The 22,735-nt window shown below is 45.2% G+C and overlaps 1 protein-coding gene and 1 non-coding gene across 2 annotated transcripts in view; one reads left to right on the forward strand and one right to left on the reverse strand.

Moving 5' to 3' along the window:
• The window catches only part of SLC35F1 (solute carrier family 35 member F1), a 1,067,107-nt gene that overhangs the window by 758,275 nt on the left and 286,097 nt on the right, over window positions 1-22,735 (forward strand). The gene's annotated exons all lie outside the window — the stretch shown is intronic.
• On the reverse strand, window positions 1,831-1,992 carry LOC138459998 (U1 spliceosomal RNA). Its single transcript, XR_011262769.1, has one exon. It is a non-coding gene; the product is annotated as a U1 spliceosomal RNA (small nuclear RNA).

Genomic DNA, 22,735 nt, shown 5'->3' on the forward strand with positions numbered 1-22,735 from the left:
GCAGGCTCTGCACAGATGTCAAAGCAAGCGCTCGCTGTGCTATCGGACCGACTAACTGCCCTGGGCTACAGCACGTTGAATGCTCCATTCCTCTGCTCTAGACAAGCAGTAACATCTCGGCTGCAGAACATCAATACATCCGGAAACAACGAAGAGATGCACAGATTTCAGAAAAACACCTTCAACGACAATGCAATTGGTTGCCGCGAGGTCAGCCCGTCTCTTGAGGCTGAAAAACTGATAACCTTCGACGCGCCCATATCAGGCAATAATATTTAAAGGTGAAAACCACAAAAATAGAATACATTTGTATATATTCTAGACATTAGGTTTAACCACATTCTAACCATCCTATTGGCTCCTGCCTACACAAAGTTAGCATAAATTGCCCTATCCTAATCAGACATGCTCATATTTTGAAGGCCCTGAGGGAGATTTCACAACAGAAATCGTGAGGTTGTAATTGTCCCATAGGATTGCATTTGGGGTTATAATTATATTAGGCGGCAGACAGTAAAAAATAGCACTGTTTTTAATTGAAAAATCAGGAGTCTCCAGCTTTAATCATGAGGGTTGCCATGCATGCCTAATTGGTTAGTACAGTAATATGTTACATTAATTGTGCATCCCAACGTTGATGAACTAATCATGCGCAGTTAGTAAGGAGAGCAACATCTGCCCCCACCGCAACAGATTAGATACAATGCTATTCTCCCTGTGTGACCACACATATTGGCACCCAAGCTACTCCCAAAACCCGCTGCTCTCCCACGTTAAAAGCATGTTCTTGTAGTTATCATGCACCGGTCTGCATATGCCAAGTCCACAAACTGTTATTTCATAGTGTGCTCGACTCGCTGGGGAAAGTTTCATGAGAAAATGTAATCAAGGCCTAAATCTTTGGAAAATGACTCATACATACTTGTGCTGCCAGCAACTCTGCCGCATACTTGACAGTCTAGAGACTCTACAGCAGGCTTTTCCAACCTTTTTGAATGTGGCGCCGAAGCATTAACTTTTTGTCACCAGTGGGCCGGCGAGCCAAAAGTCAACAACCTCACCCAAAGCAGTATATTAAAAAGCAATATTGTGTGACCTTTGACACAATAGCATCACAGACAGTGATGGCCATGCAGTCTCAAAGATAGCTTTTGGTGTCATGGGCAGTGATCAAAGGTTAGTTGCTTGTGATTTCTTTCAGTGTCTATGTGTTAATATTTTTCTGAAATAGTGGGGGCGACCGAGCGTAGCGAGGGAGCTACAAGGTTCTAGGGAGGGTTTGGGGGGGTTCCCCCCCAAGAATTCCTTTTCAAATATGGGGTTGAAATGGTGCATTTTACCGTAGAAAAGGTGACCAAAAAGCCATAAGTTTACAATCATTTCTAAAGGGGAACATGAAAATTCCATGTCACCAACAGCTGAAAAAAACATTTTACAACACAACACATTTTAATGATCAATGTGTCCACAGTGTAAGACAGCACTGTCACTGATGTAACACATTGTCATGCTGGTTGTACCCAAAATATGCCCCTGTAGCAACATGTCTATGCTGGCTGTTCCCAATTTAGGCCAGCATTGTCCTGTACAAAGCATGATTGATTCTGCCTGAGCATGTGCAGTGGGCCCAATACATATGGCAGCTTATCTCTGTAATACACATTACTTCTGTGGTGATGAAAGAAGCATAATTCAATTCAACAGATAAAATGTGGAAAAGCGATCACCGAAAGGTGAACCTAATTGAAGAAACGCAATGTGAGCACAATCTTAAAGTATGCAACCTAGCAGGCCTAGTGCACACTTCAACTTTTCTTTCACCAATAAATCAGGGGGAGAGCGCGAACACAGTCCCCCACTACCAGAAATAATGCAGTCGTGTATCCCACATTTGGGAACATAGCAGGGGTCAGCAAATCTGATGTGCAATGGGTAAGCCTCACCCTGGGAGATCTGCCCTTGAGATCAGATTCTCCCCTGCCAGCTAAGTATGAGTTGCATGCAAGAGGGCAGGGGTTGGGTCAGTTCTGGGAAGCCCCGCTAAGCGAGGGTGAGAAGGCAGGCCCTGACCCAGCCCCAACCCCCCGCCCTCCCGGAAGCTCTGAGCATCTGCAGAGCTGCCTGTCCCGCATGTAGGGGGAAGCTCCAGCAGGCATAGCCCAGCAGAAGAGCACATTGTAGCGCAATTCCTTTCTCCCATCAGGCCCTGCTCAGCCCGAGATTTGTATAAATAGCAGGATGGCTCGAGCAGGCCTGTTGCGGTCTGCCCACTGGCCTGTTGGCCCCACACGGGCCCATGGCCCTCCTGAGCGGAGCTGCTCAGCGCTGGCCCCATTGACACCATCATAATCATCCTGGACCTCGACGCTACACCACCCCTGAATCTCAGAGTTCTGCTCAATGACAATGCTGAAGCTTTGACATCTTTGCCGTAACCATATGCTGTGTTGTGTCAGCCAAGTATTCCCTCGTCCGGGCCCAGAGGTCACTGAGTCTTCCAGTGCCATCCACTTAGCACGGCCTACTGTTCCCAGCGTTTTCTACCTGCAAATCCGCACCACTGCCAAACAGAACTGCATCATTGGGGCCCATCGCTGCTGCTCTCCGACTTGACCCCAGCCCAGCGCAATGGCACCCATGCTTCTGGTCTGATGCTGAAAAGCCTGGCTCTGCTGAGATCCGAAAGACAAGAACTAAGGTATTTTGGGAACATAGTACTATTATATTTTTTTGTGTTGCAACTGTATCAGCTCACACCTCTCCTGAAGGGTATAGGCTGCCCTTAGACTGCATTACCAAAAGAGTGAAAATAAGTTATACCTGTTGGGCTTGCCTGTTTCACTTTTATGATTGGGATCACTGCTACATGGGTATTAAGCGTGTTATACATAACCTATCATATCAGATCATATCATAGATCACAGATCAAGATCATAAGCAACTTCCAGAAACCTTGGCAGATGGTCCACTGAGGCCCATTTGCAGGTTGCAGTGTGTTATTGGGGCACTACTAGGGAAACATATTGTGCTGTACATGTAGTATTCGTCATGCTTTGATACCCCACTGGCCACATCTATAATGTCCAATGTACTTGGTATAATGCATGGACATTTTCATCAATCTGCACTGTGCTTATAGGTAAATGTAACTGAGCTCCTGCTGTTGTTCTTTGCCTCGAGACGAGGAAAAAAAGCACTGCAAAGGTTACGTTTCTCAGCTGATAAAGGTTCATCTTCGGTGACATTCGCAATTCAAAAGAACGATTTTTGGGGTAGACAGGCTGTGTCGCCGCAACCCCTGCTAAACATATGTCCAGAGATGACAAACCTTGAAAGTAACTCCGCAAAATGGCCCTCTGAGCAGGGACCCACGGCTAATCAGGGGTTCAGGAATCCACTGTGCTGCCCACGCCGAGAGGAACTCCTGCACAGCACCTGTCCACATAATCCTTCGCCCGGGCCAGCACTCTCTCCTCCTCACCTCACCACCTCCTCCCGTCATCTCGGCTCGCCTTTTGACCCTCGGAGCACCATGCAAGAGAGGAACGTGCATGTCTGGGACGGAGCCCGTTCCTCTCTTGCATGGTGGATCCTACTTGCCTGAAATGGGATATCTAAATGCAAAGTAATTGCTAGTATATTAATCCCATTGTTCATAGTTTGTGGGAGTACTGGGCAATTGTATGGACCCGCGCTCACTGAAAATTAATGGTATTCCCGAGGTAACTCTCACTATGCCGCGATACAAATTAGTCTCTCCTTCCTCCATCATCAAGTCCCAAGATCTTCTTGACAAATTTATTTATTTCTGCAATGTTTCCATTGCAGAAATAAATAAATGAACGCTTCATGGCTGAGGACTGTAACTACATCTGTTGACCCCATGGGGTCACCAGATGAAGTTACAGTTTTGCGATCACAGACACATTTAAAAGAAAAACCTCAAGAGTTGTCCAACATAGGGCCTCGCGGGCCACATAAAATGGCTTGGCAGGCCGCATTGTGGCCCACGGGCCGTATGTTGGACAACCTTGCTCTATAGCATACAGCAGAAACTAAAACCATTCAGTAAAATGGCAGAAACATTCTCTATAATAATGTTCACCAAACCTAAACGTAATTCACTAGTCACAAAGCCTAATACCTAATTCAATAAAATGACAGTAGTAAATAGCAGACCTACTCACTTCCATGGTATTCAATAATATTCTTGCAGCCAATATTTTCTCCTACGTTTGAAATGTTGCACTTCCATATTTACATTCCCCCTCTTGTTGATTTATAAACTACACTGACCATCTCTTTCATCTTCTCAAAAGGAATTTTCGGTACCCACACTTTCATCACAATTCTCAAATCCTCTGTATACTCTGATGGGCTACATGGCAAAAAACAACAATCTCCATCCCCCATACAAACAATATACGTTTCAAAATAATATTCTGGATCGTTAGGGTATTCAAACAGTTTTCCCTTTCCCTCTGGCCCAGTGGGGTGTTCTATTCGAACCATGCGAGGCTCGTCCTTGGGAGACCAGGCTTCAGTTTGGGTGTGGGCATTTTTCATCATGGGGCTATAGGCAACAGGCTGTATTGTGAGAGTCATCATGGGCATTACTTTGACCATCAGTCTTTTGCAGCATCCTACGAGCAGTTGGCACGTAAAAAAAATAACAAAGAGCAGAAGTATAATCGGCATCAACACTTTGAGAAGATTGCTCATCCATGAGGGCACCCATGAGAAAATCAATTTAAACCAATCATCATTCTGCACCTGAACCCTCCTTTTCCATGGTGGTGTGCAGGGTGTGTAACACATGTATTGCTTGTGTGAGATTGCCACTGTCTGCATCGTTGGAGAGTATTTATGTGCATCAAGAAGTGCCTAGTTTAGCACAAACTCCTCTTTCCATGGTGGTAATGAGATCAGGAACATAACAATTCTGCAAGATGGTTAGTCTTATGGCCCGAAGTTCTTCCCTAATAGCATCAAACCCATTATCTGTGTCATTGGTCATTAGAATGAGATCCCACCTCATTATTTGAAGCCACTTGCCATTGCTTGCTGTCTTGCACTCCTGGAGCAAGAACTGAAGAAAACATAATTTCTGCTTGGCTGAACAGTCTGTATTCCTAGGTTATTTAATGTAGCCTGTTGACTGATTCTTGAGACAGATAGTTGCTGTGGGTGCGGTGACGCAGGCTCAAAAAGTGGTGAACTCACTGATGCAACAAGTACACAGGCTTGGCCATTGGATGCTTGTGGATTGCAGTGATGTTAACATTATGTACTACCAGGACGGGAGCTTGCAAGGTTGTCATGGAACAGACACCTTTCCAGGACAGCAGCAATTGAGTGTATGTAGTTCACCACACACCCGAAATAGGGCCATGAGAGCAGCGGTACCCCCTCAATATCAGGAAGATTGACAGTTACATTGCAGTTCCAGTTTGTCCCCACAAACATGCTGCTGTTGCTTCTGAAACACAAGGAGAACCATGCGAGTTTCATAACTTTTTTAGGGTGTTTATTTGACTGTATACAAGTCAAACTGTTTGTGTACTTGCCCCATATGGCAGAACAAGTTCCATTTATTTTTAGAACCACATTCTTGGGTATCCCAAACATTCCCCCTGCCCTGCATCCAATCAGCCCTTCAGCCTAATCGCCTTTATAGAAGACAGAGCTTCTCATCTGTAACGTATGTCTACCTCCACAATGAGACATGCCCCACCTTATATCATTGGAAGAATGTGATGCATGTGATACCGTGAAAACCAACTCATTCTTACAAACTTGCTTTCCCTGAAAGTCAGTTATTTGCCCATGTCCTCTTTTTTGATACCTATGGCTGAGATCACTCAGGCGATTGCCTCTGTTATCATCTTTAACTCCACATAATTGTTGTCATATAATGCTGTGTTAACTTCCACCCACTATATATGAACCTTATGTCCCTGCACAGTGCCCTGCACTCTGCATAAGGCTAGGTGAACTAAGCAACTTGCTACTTCTGGTGACATCTCTTGATGTATGAATAAACAAGGTGTGGCCACTGCATAAGGAATCAATGAACAGACAAAACAGGGGTCACTCGATTTCTCTTTCCCCACTGCCTTCATGGGGCCATACCATATATTGGGCCTCATTACACAAGAGGTGGTAACCATGGCACTATTAGCGCCATGGTTGCCGCCGGTATTTTACCGTGTCCGCCTTGGTGGATGGCGGAATTACCGCCCTACTCCAAGGTGAGCGGGGGCGGTAATTCCCCATTCACCAAGGCACTTCCCCATTCCCATTTCTGCCCCCATAAGGCATAATGGGAACGGGGAAGGCGTTCATTATGGTACCGCAAATTGCGGTACCGTAATTAGCTCCAAGGTCCCTTTGCGGCACCCTACTTTAACGGCTGGTAAAACCAGCCGTTAAGGTCGGGTCCCGCAAAGGGAACTCGTAGTAAGGAGGTAAGGGTTTACCGGTACCGGTGCCCTTACTGGTACCGGTAAACCCTTACCACCTAATGTGTAATGAGGCCCATTGTCTTTTGTGTGGTGATGCACATCATCAGATCTACCTGGGATCACTCATGGGCTATTAATATGTATTTTACATCTGGCCACAGAAATGTTAAGCCTCTCTAGTATCTAAATGTGTTTAGAAACATTACCACACCCTAGTAATTAAACAGTTTCACCATTAGTAATGTTAATAATGTTATGGCCAGCAACATCCTGGAGGAGAGAAAACTGAATAAATGGAACAAAACACAAAATGCAAAAAAGAAAAACAAGATAAGGCATAGATTGTCTGATCGGTCTGTGTTCTTTCGATGCCGGGATGGGGCCCTAATATTCTGTCAGCTAAATGGGTGTTACGAAATTACTAATGTTGTTGGATGCAAAAAAGTCTATGCTCCCCTTGGTACTCACCCACTTTTATGGTTAGGGTGCTTCCACTTCTGCACAAAATTTGTAGTGAAAACACGATCGCCTGGGGAGAACTGTGGTTGCAGGCACTGTGATGACTCTTGATGCGCCTCAATTGCTTGTCTACAGGTTGATCATGATCGCTGTGATGGGACCCAACATGGCTAGATATAACCCTGACAGATTTTGTTATCTTGCTAAAGTGCCCCTGGAACTCTTCCCCTAAAATCTGCGCAGAGGGGTGTGCCTCTGAGGTTGTGCGTGCAGGTGTGAGAGGAGTATGCATTCTTCTGCCTGTTATTTCATGTGGGTTAAGGTGATACCCTGGCTGATTTCACAGCGCAAATAGAGCGAGAGGAAAACAGTGCAACCACGACTTGTTTAATGTGTTAAATAACTTTGTCAGTTTTTATTTTACTAGACTGTTCATGCACTCAACTACACCATTGGCCTGTGGGTGATAATTAGAGCACAATTTGTGCTTTTATACAACATACTTCTTTAAACAGTTCATTGAAAAAATGTGTGCCATTGTGAGATCTGATAATGTCACAAATCCCCCATAGGGGAAACACGTCATGCACCGCACATTTTGCTGCAGATTTAGCATCAGGGGTGCACAGGGACCTGCTCCGATTCATTGTGAGAAGAGGTAAACCACAACAATCAGATAAAAAAGTTACTACACCTATCAACCACGTCCACATAGTGTTTCAAAAGGGCCCTGAAGGGCAGGGCAATGTCACCTTAAACGTTCCGAGAGTGCAACCTGTGGTGTCCCTTTGGCAAGTAATACAATTTGATATAAAAATCAGCAACAAGTTCTTGGAGATTTGGCATGAACCATTCCTCTTGCAAATCGCTAGCAATGTATTCTTTGCATGCGTGTGTTGGAAAGTGCACCTGCTTGAGAGCAACAGGGAGTGGTTCACAGGGAATTGCTGCTTTTTGTGAAATCGGCAGTCCACATATGAGGTCTAAGGGGAAGGGAGAACCCCCCCTCTTTGTCCATAATTATTTTTCCTGTTGGGGAGCATGTGCTTGTAATTTGATAAGCTGTGTCAGGAGAAGAGCATTATAGGGAACTGTTATTTCTACCAGCTGTAATGATCATTCAGAGGACACTATGTCATTGGGGTTTTCTAAATATGCTGCTTCTTTGGCTGCTACATCTGCTTCACAGTTGCCATATGCAATTGGGTCTGTGTTGTTTGTATGGGCTGTGCATTTTACTACCACAAGTCCACACCTGCTACAGGGATTGCTAATGCATCTATCAACTTGAAGAGAAGTGCGGCATGCTGCACGGGCATACCATCTGATTTTTTTAAACGTTCTCCTCCGCCATCTGGACATGCCATAGAGTACTGTGGATGTGACACTGAATCTGGGTAAATGGTAGTGGAGTACCCTTGTTGTGATAGTTCAAATGCTGTTATTAGGGCTATGAGCTCTACTTCTTGCACAGAAAAATACAAGGGAAGTGGCATCTTAACTAACACGTGGTAATCCCATGACACTGATTCAAGGCTCACCACTGCTGGCCCCATGCACCTGGCCTCAGTGCTCTGATCGATTGTTGATGAACCATCAATGAAGAGCACCTTCCCTTCTTTGAGTGCATCCTGCATAATGCGGGCACTTCCATCAGTGGTGTCCTCATACATAGTGCAATCAAGTACCGTGTCATTTTCATGTACTGGTTCTGTGATATCTGTTGCAGTATTAACACTGCGACACCTCACAATGTGGATAGAGCAATTTGACAGAATAACTTCATACCCTGATGCTTATTGGCTGGCGAGGGTAGATTTATTTTTCTAGGATTGCAAAAAGTGCATGCTCTACATAAAGGGTGACAGGGAACCCCATGGTAAGGGTAGATGATCTCTGAATAGCAAATGCAGTAGCTGCCAGAGCCTGCTTGAATGGGATGTGTGTCTGTATGACTGCATCCAGAAGATCACTTTAATAAGCCAGAGGCTTATGTTCCAGTAAGGTTTTCTGTGTGAGGACAGCCGTCATCACCTGACCGTGAGATTGTGAGAACAAAATAACTGTTTTTTATAATCGTGTGTAGCCAGAAATGGGGCACTGGTGATTGCTTTTTTAAGCTCCTGAAATGATTCCATCATCTGGTCTCTCCAGAAAATTGGCCCTTTTGCTTTCTGTGCTTCCATTAGCCCTTGCAGTAGGGGGTTGGTGTATGTTGAATAGTCAAATATTCATACTCTGCAATAGTTACATAAACCTAAAAATGTTTGCATCTGCTTGACAGTGGCAGGCTGTGGTGTGTTCTACACTGTGGTGGCCCTTTCTGGGGTTATTTTACTTCCTGCCAATTATATCATCTGCCCTAGATACACAACCTTGTGCTGACAATACTGCAGTTTATCCTTGTTCACTTTATAACTCTTCTCTGCCAATAGGGTCATCATGTTTATTGAGCAATTCCTACATATCTAATCTGTCATGCTACAGACCAGGAGGTCATAAACGTACTGGATCACACTTCTCTGTGTTTGTAAGTTCCCTAGATCCATATGCAACATGGTGTCAAACATACTAGGAGGCTCACAGTACCCTTGTGGCAAACAAGTGTGTTGGACACTTTGGCCTCTGAAAGCCAATGTTGTAAAGGGTTGGGACTCAGTGTGTAATGGGATAGAGAAGAATGCATTTTTCGGTCTATTCCAATAAAATAGGAGGCTGCAATGGGGATGTTGCACAGAGTGGTGGTGGGATCAGGAACCACTGGGAATTCTGCCCCTACAATATTGTTCAATGGCCGCAAGTCCTGAACCATACTGCAAGATGACCCATTTGTATTTTTGACAGGATAAATATCTGTGTTACATGGTGACTCTGATGGCTGTAGTATGCCCTACTGCCGTAAGGCCACAATGGTGGCATAAATTCCCTCCTCCATTTCCTTTGACATGTGATACTGTTTCACTCTGTGCAAAACTGTGCCTGGTTTCAGCTTGATGTGAACTACCCTTATGCTTATTAGAAGCCCTACATCGCGTGGGCCATTAGTCCATAAGTATCTCGGCAACTTGTCTAGACTTTCCTGCAAGTGTAATGGTTATGTTGTGTGATGCCCCTGTTTTGCACTACTACCTGGCAGGGTATGGAGATTTGAAATACTATCTCCCGCTCGTCTTCAGTGTCCTCGATATATCCGTTCATCCGTGACATCCCTCAATCGCTGTGTTGGGTCAATGAATAAAACTGTGCACCATTCAAGATTCTCATCGTCCAAACCGGAACAGTTTTACAATGTCTGCCTTCGTAATTAGTGAGTTCAAATGCAACACAATAGTTGCACCTGGTGCCCTTTCCTGCTGGACTGCTGGCATAAAAAAGAACTCGGAAGGTATATGTGGGAATTTTATCTCTTATCCCTGGCAGACCTAACAACATGATAACCCCACAAAGGAACAAGTCTGGATAGAGTGGTATGCTCCTCAAGGTGCTATAGCCACAAAGTGTTTGCATTACTGTGGCAGCCCTAGTGTAGTACATGCCGGGTGTGGAACACACAATGCCCTTCTCCAAGAATGAAATAGTCATATTCAGTTTACTCATAATGTCCCTGCCCAGGAGATACACATGGGTGTCTTGTGAATACAATAAAGGGACTGAAAGCTCTTGTGTGCTATGGTGACAGGTATGTTTACAGTTAATGCAACCGCTTTAATAGTCCCAGAAAATGGTTGCATGTCCATTGTTTTATTAGACATCGGGAATGACCCCTCGTTAATGCAGGATTTGGTGGCTCCTGTGTTAAACAATAAAGAGAATGTTTGATCCCTTATCTTCACTCCCACTCAGGGTTACTTTTCTGAGTTGGTAGTTACTGATAGTACTGGGCATGACAAAGCTCCCCGCAGGCTGTCCAATTGGGGGTGAGCACTTGTTCATGGGAGCGGGAAAGGATTGTCCCCCAATATGCTTTCCCCCGTGTAGTGAGTTACTTTGCCCTGTGGCAGGGAGTTATTGTTCTACGGCTGGGTTAAATTCAAAGCCTGAGGTTTCATGGGTTGTTGTTGTATGGGGCCATATGGGTCAAACTGGGGCTGCGGGTTAAAGGTGGGGTGCTATGCTGGTTCATTGTAGTTAAAGGGCATGTTCAACCTGCTCCTGCATTTTAGTGCTAAATGATCTATCTTTCCACAGGACTAACATTGCACCCATAGCCAGGGTCTCATGCCTCTGAATCCTCCCTTTCTGCTCTTCCAAAAGCTTTCTCCTCCTCTGTGAAAACCTCCCATTCGCCTCCTAAACTCTACAGGCCACTCTATCCACCTGTGCGTAGGGCTTTGTTCAGGTTGGCCTTCTGTGGCGCTGGTTATTACTGCACCTTCCATGCTAAGCTTTGCTAGCTTTTTCTGTACAAACGTTGCTTCTGCCCACTGTGTCTGCTCTGCCCTGTCCTTATCCTTCTCCAGTTTCTGTCAACAATAATGTACTATGTGTGCCTGGATCTCTGGCCATGATTTTGCTTCTATCCCAACCACCTTCTCTAAATCAGCTTGTACCTCTCAAAGGAGGCCCTTACGTAACAAGTGATAAAAGACAGTAATAATTTTGTCCCATGCCTCCCCTGTCTCTACCCGCCACATTTCTTGTATCTGCTGTATGTAAAGTGTGGGATCTTCATCTACCTTCATCGTGTGTGCCATGATGGAATGCATGTTGGGTATATCAGGGTACATGACCCTCCCCACAAGTTTTCGATGACCTCCTACCCCAAGGCTACTGCATCCAACATGCCGACCACCCAGGAAAGGCAGGCGACGGAGTGGAAATCATCCACAGGAGCAATTAGCCATGTTGCATCATCCTTTCTCCCAGACCAAGCTAATTTGAATCACTTGCCTCCCAGTTCCCTCTATTGCACAAGGAATCACCTTCCACCTCATCTACAGACCACCTCACAGGAGTGACTCTTTCATTGCAGACATCTCCAATCTACTCTCCTCTGCCAAATTAGCACATTCAAATAATGTCTTCCTCTGTAACATCCCCGAACATTTGAACCATGCTTTTCACACTGACCGGTTCCATGGACCTTAAGCAAATTGTGCTCCCCCATGCACAACAAATGCAACACCCTAGACTTAGTAATTCACATCATCCTCCTGCATCACCTGTGCAGACCCTATCCCACTTAACTGGTCTGACCACGCCGCCATTCCATTATCAGTCACCCACTTGACTATGGCTCACAAAGGTCAGGCTAAATACCCCCTCACTCAATGCCACTCATTTAAAACCTTCCCGGTCAATGAGCTAGAAGCCTCAGTCCTAGTGTAATTGTTCAGCAATTCTGCTATGAAACTGGTGGGCACTCATGCCCCCCTAAAATCAAACTAGGCTAAAACCAAACCATCTGCCCATGGTAACCGTCGAGCTAGCCTCCAACAAATGCTCATTCAGAGCCCTGGAGAAATGGTGGTGCAAAAACCATAACTTAGTAAACGTTACCATCCTCAAAGCTCTGCAAGCAAACTGTAGGATTCTGATTACTGAGGCCAAAGCTGCTTACTACTCCACCACCATTGAAGCAGCCTCTAACAGGAGCAAATCCCTTTTTAAAGTAGTAAAGCATTGTACCAAACCCTCCCCCGACCCTGAGGTACATGCACCTCAGGAAAAATGCAACAGAAGATACACATTCTTTAATGAAGACAAAATGCGATAGACAAACAAATCAACCTCTCACAGCATTAGCATCCCCTGCACCCCAACACACACACTGCCCCTAAGGACCAAATTATCTACTCTCTTTCCCCCGAATCTCCTAAAAATGATTGCCCTCCTCAAACCTACTTCTTACTCTGATAACATAATTCCAGCCTTCATTAAACAATTGAATGCTCCGGTGCTTAATACGCTCCTGAGCATCATCAATGCCTCCCTCACAAAAGGATAATTCCTGGAAACCATCAAGACTTGTCTCATACAACCTCTTTTGAAAAAAACAACCCTAGATCCAGATGACCTGGACAACTACAGGCCCATTACAGAACTTTCAGCTTATTGGCAGAATCCTGGAAAAAGTAGTTACTACACAACTACTCGCCAGAATTGAACCACTGCAAACTAAACCCATCTAAGACTGAGTTCATCCTCATCGGTCCGCCTGCTAAAAAACAACTTGTCCAACAATGGCTCAATGATATTTGCCTAGAAGGATTTGATACACAACTCTCAGACTCAGAAAATTCCTTAGGCTTCACCATAGAGAGCAATCAGTCCTTCAAGAAACACATAGCCAAGAAGTCCCAAATAGCCTGGTTCAGAATCTCTACCCTTCAAACAATCAAACCCTTCATCTCGTTGCAAGACTTCTTGTCTGTAGTGAAGGCCCTTGTGGTCTCACACAGCGATGGGAAAATGCTCTCCTGACAGGGCTCCCAGCTGCTCATTTGGCTCCCCTAAAAGCAGTCCACCATGTTGCAGCACGGGAGCATGGAAATTTGACTGAATTACCCCCATCCTATGTGATCTACATTGGCTTCCACTCCAAGCCAGAATTCTGTTCAAGACTGCATGTATCATCTACAAATGAGTAGCACACCAGCATACCTAGTGGCTAAGCTTCACATATCTGGTGGCACAAGATCCTCGGGCAGCAAATCGACCAACCGACTCAAATCACAACTTGTCCGCAAAGAGAGGACCAGCAAACAATCCTTCTCTTGTCATGCACCCACCTTCTGGAACTCGATCCCGGTGTCAGTTCGAATGCCCCGATAATGCTCCCATTTTGCAAATATCACAAAACATGGCTCTTTCAACAACCACTGACCAAGGACTAATTTTAATGGACGCACATACCGATGCACAGACCTCCCAGTACTGTACTACTGTTAAAAGATTCCAGCCCAAATGCCTGCTACCCACACTCTGTACAGCGTTCTGCTGCTCTCAATGTAGGTCTGCGCTTTAAACAATAAAATAAATAAGTAAAATAAACTTGTCCCTCAAAACCTGCCATACTTGTGCTTGGCAGTTGCTAAACAGGGAGCCATCGTGGGTGTTGTTGTTCAACGTTGCCTCCTTATACCCAGCCTTTCTCCATATCTCGTCCACCTGTTTTCCTAGCAGGGAAGAAAACATGCTTTGTATGTCCCCACAACTAGCGTGATAACTGGTGTATATATCTCAAGAGCATAAATCCACTTGCCAGCTCCTGTTGTAAGGGAGGGCAAGGCCTGCATTAAGTTTACTCGGTCCATGTGAGGCCAAGGCACATAGTGCAGTCCACCCTATCCCTTCTGTAGAAACCGTAACTGTGTTCCCCATCATTTAGCCTGGGAAGCCCTTGCTCACCTCTTAATTGTATCCAGGGCCTTTCAGCTGAATCATGTTTAAAGCCTTTTGGACCATGATATTGCACTTTCTGAGCCCTCAGACGGTCATCATCCTCCTCCTGGCCTCCCTCTACACTTAACAAATCAGAGTTTGCCATGCCCCTGCATTCATCTGTATGCTGCAATCCTTCACATGCTACCCACGGGCTTACCACCTGGAGTCATCTGAGTTACAGAGATGTGGGGCTCGTTGACAATTTCACTTTCAATCTTAAAAAGAATCTGTCCTGTCCTCCATTGATCCGTACCCATAGGTGCACACTGCTCCTCCCCTCACCACTGCTGCTGGTTTTGGCACTGCACTGCTTGTGTCAGCTCCCTCTCTGCTTTATGTAATGCTGCTTCCACTCGATGGAAAGCCTTGTTCTGAATTTCTAAAATCACTGAGTCTCTGGTGGTGCCCCCAGACTTCCCTGTTGTAGCCTTCCCATCTTCTGTTGGAGAAGTGAACTGGGTGTTGTTGTACCATGTGGCAGGCCATGAAGGATAGGACACATATGGGGCCAGTGGAGATTTGTTGTTCATCTGGGTGTACCTCTCCCCGCCATTATCATAAACACTCTAATCTCCCAGAGACATTTTCCATACATCTAGAATGTCCTGCCAATTCTATAACGGTTTCCCCTTATAGGTTGACAGGTACATGTGCACATGTTCTAATAAACTCTTATCATGTGTCCCTTCTTCAGGCCAGGGTCTGGACATTCTGCTCGCAGTTCCCTGATCCTGCTCATTGTGATACTTTAAAATCTTTTCCTTATATTGAGGAAGCGCTTTACACATATGCTCCAAAGACATCTCCATACCCCCACAAAGCTCTGTTAACACTGGCCCTACGCTGCTCTCTTTATCAAAATGTCGAAAGTTCCTATCTCTGATGCTTACACCTCAACACCTCAATAATAAACAGGTTTATTCACACAACTGCTAACACCCAACAATACCCACCTTTATTTACAAAATTGCTACAAATATCTGACTACAAACACCTTGGTCTACACAATTACTACCAATACTTAACAAAAAACACCTTTCTATAAGCAATTGGTTGCAACGCCTAACAACAAAAACACTTATTTAGACAATGATGTAGATTCTTCCCCTGTCTCCTTACCTCGAGTCCCCTTCACTCTAGAACTGAGGGATATCCTGTCCTTTTATCATAGGACGATCACTTAAAATACAACATTGTCTTTCCCCGCTAAAAGAAGCTTCATCAATTCACAAGCAGTAACAGAATATATCTTTTATAACGCTGTATTTTATACAAAAATAGTGCTCTCAACTTACTATGTGATCTCTGAGTCATCCCGATACTGCACCCTCATGAACTGCCTGCAAAGCCGGCCCAGGGCACCCAATCCAGCAACCAGGCAGGCTTTTAGAGACGTGTCTGCTCACCTCTGCGGTGCACACAAAAATGCTCTCTGGAGGCAGGCGCTGTGGCCCGGTACATGCTGCGGGGGACCCCAGTGTTCTCGGGAGGCACTGGAGTTCACATCAGAGTTACCACAAATAGAACCTCGATTAATCAAAAAACATTGAAGAGATTCAGCTTTAATGCAAATGCAGTTGATGGGTTGGAGATCAGCCAGTCTATTGGGACTAAAAAACGGAAAACTCTCGGCGTGCCCACATCAGACTCTAATGTTTACAGGCAAAACGACAAAATTAGAATACATTTGTATATATTCTAGACATTAGGTGTAACCACAGTCTAACCATTGTATTGGCTACTGCCCATACAAACCTAAGTCAGCATAAATTGCCCTATCCTAATGGGTTAGTACAGTAATATGTTACATTCGATGTGCATCCCAACGTAGATGACCTAATCATAGGGTGTTAGTAAGGAGAGAGAAATCTGCTCCACACTGCAACAAACTCGATACAATGCTATTCTCCCCCGTGTATACCAGACAACGTGGCACGCCAAGCTACTCTCAAAACCTGCTGTTCGCCCACGTTAAAAGCATGTCCTTGCAGTTAACATGTACCTGTCTGCGTATGCCAAGGCTACAAACCATTATTTCATATTGGGCTCGACTTTCTGGGGTAGGTTTCATGAGACAATATAATCGAGGCCTAATTCTTTGGAAAATAATTCATACATACATGTGCTGCCCGGCTACCTTGCTGCCTACCTGGCAGTCCAGAGACGCTCTAGGATGTGGCAGAAACGAAAACCAATTCAATTAAATGGCTGGAACATTCCCTACAGTAATGTTCACCTGGCTTAAACTTAATCCACTAGTCATAAAGCCTAAACCGTAATTCAATTTAATGCCAGAAGTTACTTCTATAAATGCCAGACCTACCCACTTCCATGTTATCAATAATATTCTCACAGCCTATATTTTCTCCTTCGTTTGAAACGTTGCACCTGCATATTTACAACACCAACACAGCAGCTCAGCATGTTTAGCAATTTAGTGACATGTTTCATGAGATGTACAAGCCACCATCCTTTGCCTATGTCATGTAAAACATCATCTACTGTGACAAATTCATTGCATCAAATGGCTCATGACAATCACACTATAAGAGGCATGCTTCTGCTCAGTTTTAAAGGAAACTACAACAACACATGATCACATATCGTTTTCTAAAAAACACAGCTTACTAGAAAGGGTCTTCTATTGCTGGGAAAATAGTTCCTGCATGTGTATTTTGTATCGGTATTTTGGTTTTGGTTAAAGGAAGCCTGGCAGCCAAGCCAAGCAGCGCTTAATGTGGTAAGCATATTGAATCCTTCTAAGGTGAATTCTCTCATAACCAATGCAAAATAACTCTGAAACAGTTTCTATAAATGTTTTTTCTTGGTAATTGGTGCAGCTACATATTTTTACAATAAAAGTCAACAAAAAAGGTTTCACTATGTGGTCAATATTGTTGTGATCAGTGCTTTACAAATCATTAAAATGGAACATGATATGATATGATATGGCATTTATAATGCGCCTATACACAAGTGTTTGAAGGCGCAATGAGGCAAGGGAGGGGAAACAGAGGAAGGACAAAGACAGCGATCTTACTAGGCCCTGTGATATTGAGATCACGCAAGTGTAGGGGAGAGGGGGGGGGAAAAGTGCCAGGGGCAGGGAAGGATGGTCAAGTGCCCTACTAGGGATCAAAAACAATATGTAGTGTGGCCATCAGGTGGCAAGTGCGAGGGTTAAAGTGCAGACAGCAGGTGTCAAAGAAGTGCAGGTAAGGGGGCTGGTGGGTTGCAGATACAGACCCCTGTGCAGGGGGGCATCTGGGCGGGCAGGGACCTGGGCCCGAATTCAGAGTAGATAAATGATCTGGAGACACACGGGTATGTCTGGTACGTCGTGCATAGGCTGTGTAGTACAGCTAGCATGGAAAGGCGCCTGAGCTAAGCTTTGTCTGAAGGGGGGTATAGCCCAGGCTTTCCATAAGGACGGATGAAAGACTGGCGACAATAGTCAAGCATGTACGAGATGACAAATGTGCCAGAGCAGCGTGTCCAGGGATAGGGGTTCTGTTTGATGGTGGGCAGCTGCTCTCCTTCATTGAATTGGCTGAGAACTTTCAGATGCCGTTGGGACAGTTCCTGGATTTTGCCAGGATGGTTAAGTCCCTAAGACTGCAAGGGGAATCCTTACCAGAGGAGTCCCAGGTCACACCAATACTTCACACTGTACTGACCTTGGAAAGGGAAAGGCAAGCAATATCCAGGCTACTGAATAACAAGCCCTTGCCCCAACTGAATGTGAAAGAGAAATGGGAAAGGGATTTGGGGGAACCACCAGAAGAAGGTGAATGGTCCAAGATTTACTTGCAAGTTAATAAAGTATCAAGGAATGCCATAATGATGCAAATACAATTCCATGTCTGACATTGCGTCTACCTGACCCCTCTAAAATGCAATGCCATAAGCTCCAGCAACTACGCCAGACGTCCTAGATGCCCACAGGAGCCCGCAGGATTTTGGCATATGGTTTGGGAGTGCTCTGTTATTGGGAAATTATGGTAACAGGGATGGTTAATAACTTGGTGTGGGAAGGGTTTGAATGTACCCGTACGGTGTGTTTGTTAAGAATGTTTCCTGGAGGGAAGAAGAAGAACCAGAAAAGAAAAGTAGCCGGTTTCTTGGTGCTACTGCCGAAGAGGAAGGCGGCAATATCATGGAAGTGTTTAAAGGGACCCCTAATTGAATCATGGCTGCATGATGTGCCAAGACGGGTATCCGCAGAGTAACAGGCCTGGCGGAAGCAGAGAGCAGTGAGATAGAAATGGATTGGGGAATGTTCCTAAATGCACTGACGTCCTATACAGACGAAATGCTGCTGTGAAGTCTAGTAGATATACCTTGAGGACTTTTTCGGTGAGAACCGAAAGGTCGGAAACACAGGTTGAGAACATCAATGAATTAATGTAGAAGTATTGGGTGGATAGGCGGCTGTGACACAGGCAGTTAGCAACACAATTGACATGAGATGAGTGGACTGATTGAGTACTCCAGGGAGGGCGGCGGAGGTTGGACTGCTATGCATTGCTTTGTTTGATTTTTTCCTTTGTTTTGCCCAAAATGATATAAACACATTAGAAATAAGGAATGGATAAATAATGCCAGTATCTTTGCACGCTGTACCTCATTCTTTTTCCTCCATGCCAACGGATATGGGTTGTTTGACCTAAAAAACTTGACCTATTGCCCATTTGACCAAATCTTTTGTACCTCATTTATTTTGACCTACTGCGGAGGGAGAACTCCCGCAACCCCACTAATGAGGGGGAAACCCCCCACACCCCATTACTTCTGCCCACCTCAACCTATTCCCTTACCCCATCCCACAACTATCTGTTTATTAATGTGTTCCATTTGACCTACCGAATTAGGCCAGACAGATACGGTCAAATGGGAGTAGATCAAATTGGCATTAGGTCACATTGGACAATACCCTCCTAACATGGCTGCTTTCTTTACTGAAGTGGAAAAGAAGGGCACTGGTGGAACTTCTCAACGCACTATAGGTGTGCATGCATTCCACACATTGCAGCCAACAATATTCCATAGGTAAATACTTAATTCATAGAAGGCTTACTTGAAAACGGAACAAAGTCTTCAGTTCTCTTGGAAACCACCTATTTCAAGAATGCACTGCTTCACTGATAGTATTGACATTCCTCCAAATGCGACGTAAAACACTCCAGGAAGGCCGAAGGCTGCATCTTGGGAACCACTGGTGCCCTCATGGGGCATAATGGAATAGAGCTCAGTTGATTTAACTGGGCATAATGAGACCTTTTACTGCCAGGTGCCCATATGCTTCTAAAGTTGTGGGAACCCTGGCATTTCATGCCAATGGTGTGAGTACCTGGGCTTTTGATGGCAAAACCTAAGAGAAGTGTGATGATACCTGGTAAATGATAGTAATGGCTGCCGTATGATGCGAGTACCAGAGCAAATCATGTTTCTCCAGGGCACTGGTTAGCACTAGCTGCAAGATGGGCAATTGGCGCCTAAACTGGAAAAATGCCTACACATCATCATCCAAAACTTCTTTTTGCAGCTTTAGCGCGTGGAAGGAACTAGCTGAGGGCCGAGAGAAGAGGGTGAGGTTTCGTTTGCTTTGTTAAAACCTTGGCATCTCCAAGCGGTAAAGCAGAAACTTCCCATTAGTGGTACATGTCATCCGACAGCAGCCAGGGGGAACCTTTAAATGATTTGAGGCAGAAAATAGACTTGTTCCAGACACACTCTCCTCTGTTCTTTGTCTTCCCGGGAGAATGTGGACTTGTTCTGGTTAATTGTAGGAACAGTTGGGGGCTTTCATCCCACCCAAGGAAGGAAGGGCTTCCAGGCTTGGGAGCGTCCTGCGGTAATGAATTCTGATGCTTTGTGATCGCGGCAGTTGAGGCTGTCGGTTTTGTGGAGCTGCTTAAGCAGTGCGATATCTAATGGCTTATGACACAGTGTGAAGCTGTCTGCCACCGCCTTGCCTCAGGATGTTTGGCTGGCACTTGTGCTCCACGGAGACTCAGCGCTCCGGTGGCGGGCACCAGTCTCACTTGCTGCGCGTTGACTGATTATGGGAACAGTTCATCCTTCATGTTTGGACCTGGTGTGCGAATGCTGAAGGAAATGGAGAAGCGGGGCACAAAGGGTGGGCACCATTCCTTAGCAAAGGACCGCGGATATGATGTATGCTGGAGTGTTTGGTTTGTGTTTGTGGGCCTTTTTTCGGACTTATTAGTTCTTGGTTTTTTGTTTTTCTATATGTCCAATTAGTTCCTGCATAGTCAGCACTAGATCACAACTTTCATGTTATAGTGAAATAGTGAACTATGTGTAGTCTTAGTGAAAAAAATGAATTATGTGTAGTCTTAGTGAAATAGTGAACTATGTGTAGTCTTAGTGAAATAGTGAACTATGTGTAGTCTTAGTGAAATAGTGAATTATGAGTAGTCTCAGTGAAATAGTGAACTATGTGTAGTCTTAGTGAAATAGTGAACTATGTGTAGTCTTCGTGAAATAGTGAATTATGTGTAGTCGTAGTGAAATAGTGGACTATGTGTAGTCTTAGTGAAATAGTGACTATGGGGGTCATTACGACCCTGGAGGTAGCCATGCCGCTATTTGCGGCATGGCTACTCCCATTCCGGGTACCGGGTCCGGGAACCGACCTTGGAACCGACCTTGGAAGGCCTGGTATTTCCCCATTCCAGGAACCCAGACCCTGTACATCCCCATTCCCATTCGAACCTCCATAGGGCTCAATGGGAATGGGGAGGATGCAAACAACGGGCCCGTTAATGACGAGCCGTTATTTGCATCCTGGTCTGCTCGCGGGACCTGACTAAGGACGCCTTGGTAAAACCAGGCGTCCTTAGCGGGTCCCGCGAGGAGAACTCGTAATGAGGCGGTGGGAGGTTAACGGGGTGGCAGCTCTACCGGCCCTGTTAACCCCCTACCGCCAGGGTCATAATGACCCCCTATGTGTAGTCTTTCCACCTCTGACTTAGCCAAACTTTGTGGAACTGAATAAATCCCCAATCTAGGCTTGTCCTGCTGACCATTAGGTCAGTGTCCAAAGTGCAGAGCCGACAGGCCAGTGCGGCTACTTTTGTGGGGTAAAGTGGTGCAGGCTTACTGCACTGAACATCTGGCACCTTTTGACGAATGACCCCATAATTTCGCGGCAAAAAATGTCGAATCCCAAAATACCGAATTTTGGATTACCCATTTCACAGCATATGAATGTGTGCATATGTGGAGGGGTGGGTAAAGTTAATAAAAACAATGTGGAGAGGTACGGGAGGGTTGTGGGCGTCTCCCCTTCGCATATGTAAGTGGTGAAATGGGGTGAAAGAAAAATGAAATCGGTATTTTGGGATTCAGTATTTTATTTTCGAAAATATCACATAGATCCCTTTTGAACAGTGTTATACACTCAACAGGATTCAAAACCAACCACATGCCAGACATGGAACCCCAGAGTGCTACTAACTTTTTCAAATATTCATCAACAGAAAGTCACAGGTTTGTCATTTGCCAATGTGGCCCACTTTTTTGGTAGACGGGTCTGCCCTTTATGTGCACACCAGACCCTGATCCAAGCACTTATCAGCATGCCAAATGGTGTGCAGACTGGTAAGGCGGTTTAAGGGTTCATGGTATCTCTCACAGAACATCTTCAGTCATAGGTTTCTTTGTAACAGTCATCTAGGTTCACCAAATTTCATATACTGTCAGAGAAAACTACGGTCTCAAACCATTTCAGACAGCAGTGGAAATGGTTCCGTGGTAGACTGACCTTAGCGGGATGAGTTTGGACTCCGAAATCGTGTGCACTTAAGGTATCTCATTGGGTCTGGCTGTGGAGCACATCATTAGTACTAATTGCATGGGCCGCACATCCATTTATGTCAGAGGTTCTCTGATAAGCCTTAGCCATGCATTGTGGAACGTGCCATCCAGTGTGCTCCGCTCGCCGCATCTCAATGCGTTCATCACTGTTCTGAGACAATGCCTGTATGTGGGGTTGGCGGGCTTGACTGTGGGAATGTGTCTGTGCTACATGTGCTAGAGGGGCTCCTGTTAGGAAAGATTTCGTAATTGTAGGTAATTTTCCTTCCATGTGGCAACCCCTAAACTTTTTGCTGTTGTTTTTCACCTTGTTCTTGACTCTGCCAGAGAAGTGCAGCCTTCTGCTGCACTCCTCTGGGCTTTCGCTCCTTTCTTACGGGGAAACTGACATGCCCTTAAGACAGTCAGTACCGGGGAACGCTGTTTCTCGTAGTTTCTTTTATCATGTTGCGGCTTTCGTGCAACATGACACAAGAGGGCACTGTAAGCTAAGTTACAGCTCTCTTGGGTCTCTAGCCTTCTACAGGCCCTAGATACTCGTTTAGGATTGTATCTGATCGGTGCAAGTGATTCAGGGACGGGAA

This window comes from Ambystoma mexicanum, chromosome 4p (genome assembly GCF_040938575.1).
Source record: "Ambystoma mexicanum isolate Mex_15411 chromosome 4p, UKY_AmexF1_1, whole genome shotgun sequence".
In the NCBI taxonomy this organism is placed as follows: domain Eukaryota; kingdom Metazoa; phylum Chordata; class Amphibia; order Caudata; family Ambystomatidae; genus Ambystoma; species Ambystoma mexicanum.